Genomic DNA, 6,948 nt, shown 5'->3' with positions numbered 1-6,948 from the left:
GAGATCAGATTTCAAAACAAATCATATAACTGGGCTCGAGGGTGAATGGGTAATCATGATTTGGTCCGAATCTCGGATTTCGACCAAGTGAGCCTGAGGTTAATTTTTGTTGACTTTTTCAAAAATTATCAAGTTAAACCTTTTTCATTCTTGAGTAGTTTGTAAAGCTTATTCTAGATTGTTTGACTGATAATTGGCTTGATTCGGTTGGTTTGGGGGCTTGTTCGAAAGGAAAAGCCATGGTTCATTGTGATTTTGTTGCAGATAGAGGTAAGTCTCTTAATCAACCTTGATTTGAGGGAAATAAGGTAGAATTGAGTCTACTTGCTATGTGAATTATGTGTGTGGAACGGCGTATATAAAAGGTGACTAGTGTATATGCGCGAGCCATGGGATGAGAAAGCGAGTGGAATTTACCTTACTTGTACCATGTTATTTCGTGAAATATGTCTTCCATGCCTAGATAGATTGTTAATTCCTTGATTTTCCGCTTTCATGTTAATTCTCATATAGAGTTTTTTGAGATATTTAAGTGATGAGAACATGGAAATTGTTGGTTGGTTGTTGACTTTAATTATTGAAGGAATATCATATGATGATTTGTGTTCAAATGTCGTTATTGGAATTTAATTTTCTTCCCACCTTTCTTGGTGTTGCATTATTATGATTCATGGGTGAGGAAGAGTGAAAAGCACAAAGGGTGTTTCCGTGCTTTGCTTGCATATTTATATTATTGCTTGAGTGAACGTGAGGCTAAAGCATGAAGGGTGATGTCGTGCAATTGCTTTTATATTATCATGTGAGGAAGAGAGTAGAAGTATGAAGGACGATGTCGTGAACTTGCTTGCTATTATCGTCATCATGTGAGGATGAGAGTAAAAGCACGAAGGGTGATACCGTACACATGCTTATTTATATTATATGGTGAGGATGAGAGTAAAATCACAAAGGTTGATACCGTGCAATTTGATGATTTCATTGCTTTTACTTGATACTTGGATTGTGAATTTAACTTGCCAGTTTCGTTTCTTATTTCGGAAAGAGAGTTACTAGGTGATTCTTTACTTATTATTCTGATTGTTGCCCCTTTTATATGCCCCTACCCCGTTATTACTTTGAGATACTTTATATATATATATATATATATATATATATATATATATATATATATATATATATATATATATATATATATATATGTGTGTGTGTGTGTGTGTGTGTGTGTGTGTGTGTGTGTGTGTGTGTGTGTGTGTGTGTGTGTGTGTGTGTGTGTGTGTGTGTGTGTGTGTGTGTGTAGGTTTTTAGTAGATGCCTTGTGTTAGCCTCGTCACTACCTCGTCGGGTTTAGGCTCGACACTTACTGAGTACATTGGGTTGGTTGTATTCATACAACACTTCTGCACTTCTTGTGCAGATTTTGACGTTGGTACCAGCGTAGTCCTAAGAATTAGTTAGCGGATACCAGACTGTGACACGATGTAGTGTTGCATCCCGTTCGCATGCCTTAGAGTCACTTTCCTATTTCTTTGTACTATTTCCTTTTTATTTCGGACAATGTTGTATTTCTTTCAAACCTTGTATTTAGCTAGATCTAGTCGCTCATGTACTTCTGACACCAAAATCTTAGGGTGGTTTAAGTTATGTCAGGGTTTAGTTATCAGACATTTATTTCTTTCTTTTATGTATTATCTATTGTGTTGGCTTGGGTGTTAGGCGCCATCACAACCCCGCGTTGGGATTTCGGGTCGTGACACTCTTATTTAAGGGAGACCCTTCTAGGATACTAGTAGAGCTATACATGTTATTTAGGCAAGGCACCTCAATCTATGACTGGGGAAGAAAGAGTGGTGTTCAACAGAAGGAATAGCGGCACCTAGAGAGGAGACATCTTCATATTTTAAGGTGGATGTCCTAACGGAGCTAGTTGAAGAGGGCAATCATAATAAGTGTGGGGTGTGCCAGAAGAAGTCAAAGAGGAAAATCTCGGCATGGTTGTGTGCACTGGGTCGAGCGTGCAAAGTAGACCCAGGCATTGTTTTAGACCCAGACTAGACAATTCAAGGGACTTTCCTTTACCTCTTGTGTTTTACTTGTGTGTCATGGGGACATGCAACAATTTAAAGTGTGGGGTAGGGAATGTAAATATGTACTGTATATGTGTGCTTTTTTTTATTATCTTCGTGTGTGTTTTCGTCATTATTCTTAAAGAAATTGGCTTTTCCCAATGATGGAGTCCTGAACACTTTTATTGAGGGATTAAACTCAAAATAATAAATAAAACAAACAAAATAAATATTTAAAAATCTAAAAAAATGTCTTTTATTTTTATTTTACTTTTTTAGATAGTGTAATAATTCCTCCTTTGTTTTTCTTTGTGCTGCAGTTCTTTTCCAAGGGATTTTACTTGAACCGGGTGTAGTTAGTTTTATTTATAGGAATAAAGAATCGTGTGTCGTAGCGCTAAGTGGAAATAACTTTTCTTGACTTTGTTGTGCCTTAGAAGCGGTAAGTGTTGTAGTTGTGACGCTTTGGCTCATTTCTGGACTCGTGTATAAGTTCCTTAAAATGTGTTTATTCTGATTATGCTTAACTGCTTTGACTAGAGAGTCGGGATAGATCCGGTCTTGAGTGAGTTATCTGCCAATGTGTGAGTGAGGTTATTTGTTGATATTTTGTTCATGACATTTAGTGTTTAGAACTTGCCCCTCGTGTTTGCAGTGCGAAATAGCAGTCTTGTTCAGTCTAGGAAGCGGCTGTTGAGATAAATAAATGTTCTTTACCCACCTAATTAATGTGTATCCTAGTTAGCCCATTAGGGCATGTAATATGCTTTTAGTAACCACATTACAAGCATGACCCTTTTGTTTAAATCTACTATCTATTTGAACCATTTACCTCTCTTGACCTCATGAAATTGCTATGAGCTTGTGAAAAGCTAAGTGGAGGTATGGTTGAGTTTTTAAGTTGAACTATGAAAAAAAAGGAGAAAGGTGTACTGTTTTGAATATAAAGTGAGAGCCACTTGTAGGGAATTGAAAAAAAAGTGAATCTACTTGAAAAAGAAGAAAAATCAGAACTTCGAAAGAAGAGAAAAAAAGAGTTTGTGTATGTATTAGAAAAGAAAAAAATAATTCATTGCCAGTGGTATTTCTCATCTTATTTGTGCTTAAAGAATTTGGGAGCTTGGTGCTGTTATTTTGTAAAGGTTAGGGTATGTTTCAACATGAGTGTGGGGTTTAAATTATGAAATAGTATGTATTAAAGTGCTTAGGGAGGTGTAGTCACTATTTTCTAAATTGTATCCTATCCGTCCCGCAACATGTATTAAACTGCTTAGGGAGATGTAAGCTGTATTTTCTAAATTGTATCCTACCCGTCCCGCAGCCTAAATTACAACCTAATTAAGTTCTACTTAATCCTTGACTGAATAGGCTCAAATTAGTAAAGTATTACACTACGGGCAAGCCTATGGTACCTCTTCTGTGGCACATGAATTTTATTTCTGAGAGTGAGTGAATTCTTTATATTTTTTAGTTCCTAATTGTTCTTGTACTTTATGATATGAGAAACTACTCTCTATTATTTGTGTGAGGGCATATGACTTACGACGGAAAGGTAATGTCACGCCCCAAAATCGAGGAGCGCGACCGACGCTCAACCGAGTGAACCTGACCGAGCAAGCCTGTTAGATTCCTTCTACCCAAACTCATTCATGAATAAAGAGAATATATGTTTTCTTTAATTAAATAATAAGGTGGTCATGTCTGCAATTACCAATTTCTTACCATAAGTTTTACCATTTTTAAAGTCTCAAATGGACAAGTAATACAACCACAACATAGCATAGTTTGTCTTTCCCAGCACCAATGCATAACCCACACTATGTCTACGGAGCCTCTATAGATAAAGAAGAGTACAATGATAATGCCGGCAACAAGGCCCCGGCTATACCTCAAACAGAATACACAAAGTACAAAAGATTCATGACCCCAGAATGAAGTGGGGCTCACCAAGTCAGCTGGGAAGAAGGTGCACTGCTATCACTGACCAATATCTCCTGCTGTGGAACCACCTGCATCCATTCAAAGATGCAGCGCCCCCGACAAAAGGGATGTTAGTACTGTCGAATAGCACTAGTATGTATAACTAAACACCCTCTTAATAGAATGACAAATAATACAAATAAGATTATCATAATATCAATGAAAGCCTTAATTAACAGCAAACCTTAATTTAGGATCAAGACATTGTTCAAATTAATTTTCATATCTCACATTAGGAGATTTTTAGTATCGATAGACCATTGTCCACAATACCAGTACCACCGTATTCTCAGTACGGAGTCCGATCATGACCCGATCGGCAAGGCTATCTCATTAGAGACATCAACCACAATTACTCTCAATATCAATACCATCGTCTTTAACACGGAGTCCGATCACGACCCGATCGGCTAGGCTATCCATTAGGGACATCGGCAACAATCATAATTTCAATTACAATTTCCAGCACAATCATAACCATGTGTGCGGCATGGTATCCGATCACGACCCGACCGGCTAGGCTATCTTATTTGAGACATCAAACTTTTTAAATCACTCATCACATTTCATAATACTTTCACATCTTTTTATTTTATTGGCACTAGTGGCCATAATTATAAGATCATTCTTGGCACGTTGTCCATATTCAGTATTACATGCTCACATTATCAATTTCAAATATCATCCTCGTCATCAACAACAAACACAATTCAAATCAAAGTGTGTAGTATACATGTGAGCAATTTAGAGTCTAATGCACATAGAGATATTTCACAAAATTTGGCATAATAGCCTTCATTTGAACTTGACTTAAAGTCGAAACATTATTAATGCACATCCCATATTCTAACACATTCTTAATTGGTAACATAACATGAATAGAGCATTTGGGATGCTTGTTGAACATATATCTTTTAACCCAATCTTACTCGGAATAGCCAAATTCATAATGAATCACTCGGGACTTAAATAATTTACATGAATATCGTGGGATTCAATTCTAAGAGAAGAGTTTAGCTAACATACCTCACTTGAGCTTCCTTACACTCTAAATATTCTGGAATTCTTAGCAACTTCAATCTATTGTAGAAATATAACAAATTGAATCAAAATTAGGAATGTGATCATGGTTCGAGCTCATTTGAGCATTTTATCAAACACTAAGTGTGCATTAAGGTTCTAAGGTCCCTTTTATGGAGAATTCCATCATCCCACAACCCAATCTTTACTATTTTCAGCTCAACAATCTTCCTACACCCTTTGATAACACATGCATGTAAAATAAACAACTCTCATGCCCAAAAATTATCTTGCTAGTTACCCATTTTCAGAAAATTTCAAAATTCGGGTTTAGGGTGTAGAATCTTACCTCTAGGATGAAGACCTAGTGAGCTTCCTTTCTTAATCTTCCAAAACTTGAGCAAGAATTGAAGAAAAATTATTGAAGAACACCTTCTCACTCTAGGGCACTCTCTCTCACTCTAAAATATCAGATTATGTCTCAAAAATGGCCCAAAGAGTGTATTTAACGAAATAGGGTCGGGTTTTAAAAACCAAAAACTGGAGCTCCGGAACAAGGTATGTGATCGCATAACCTATATGCGGACTGCATACCGGTCGCATAATTGGTTACAAAATAGCCAAAAGAACTGTCTGTGTATCCGGTCACTATGCGGTCTACATAATTGTTATGTGGTCACATAATGCACCGCATAACAGTTATGCGGTCGCATAGTCGATTTTATAGTTGCTTCCAACTGACCCAATTAACTGCCTCACTCTGCGGCCATTATGCGGTCCGCAGAGTGGTTCTGTGGTGGCATAATGGACCGCAGAAATGCACTTTTTCCGCCAAAAATTTTCCTTTACTTTCCGGCACCATGAAACATTATTTTCTTTGCAAACTTTACCGGGCTTTACACTTAAGTACTTCAAAATTTTCCGAGGTGTTACAGGTAATGCCTTTGGCTTCTATGTTAGAGTAAGTGAGTGGGTTTTAAAAAGTGGTGCTTTTGAGTCGAGTCTTGAGGCTAGGATTATATGGCATGTTGTTTGGTCTATTTTAAATAGTATTGGAATGATGAGTTAGTAGAGCTGATTGAAAAAAGGTCATTTTTATTTGAAGTGTAGTTAGATTGCTCGAGGGCGAGCAATGGTTTAATTGTGGGGTTTAATGGTGTTATACCCTGTGCGTCCCAAGGTGACGTATAATGAATATGAGACTTATTAATTATGATTTAAATGAGTTTAAAGTCATAATATGACTATATATGATGTTTGGATAAAAAATATAATGTTTGGGAAAAATTGAATTTAAGTTGCGGAAAAACCGACTAAGGATTTGCCTTGTAACATAGCTTTTTGAGAAATATATTTCTTGTGCTATATGAGGTCTTTTTGGAACATAATATATACCAAATTTAAGGTCTTGTAATGTAGATTCCAAAGAATGTAACCGTTCGTTCATACGACATCCGGATAAAACGATATAAGCATCGAAAAATGGGCCAATGCGAGGGTGCCAAGATAACACTTCTTTGACTTTTCAAAAGTTGATATGTAGGTCTTAACTCGTCTCTCCCTTCATTTTTACATAGAACCCGACCATAGAACACATAAAACCTACCCTTGAGCTCTCTAATAGGGTTTCAAAGAATACTAACTTCCTGGGTACGAAATCGAGAAGCGATAACATCCGAATGATCCCTACGATGTAAGTATTATTATACCGCCTCTCTTTTTTCTTTGTAGTTCGTATTTTGTAAGGTAATTCATAGTTAAGAAACGTATAATATCTGTATTTAACTGTTTAAATATCAAGGAAGGTTGATAAATTGGTTTCCTAATAGTTAGAACTCACAGGACGATGATCGGAAGCCATGAGTTCGAATTTTTTCCACTTTTA

Source organism: Nicotiana tabacum, chromosome 15 (assembly GCF_000715075.1).
Source record: "Nicotiana tabacum cultivar K326 chromosome 15, ASM71507v2, whole genome shotgun sequence".
In the NCBI taxonomy this organism is placed as follows: Eukaryota; Viridiplantae; Streptophyta; class Magnoliopsida; order Solanales; family Solanaceae; genus Nicotiana; species Nicotiana tabacum.
The sequence above is the reverse complement of the archived record's forward strand: the minus strand, read 5'-3'. Positions refer to the sequence as shown.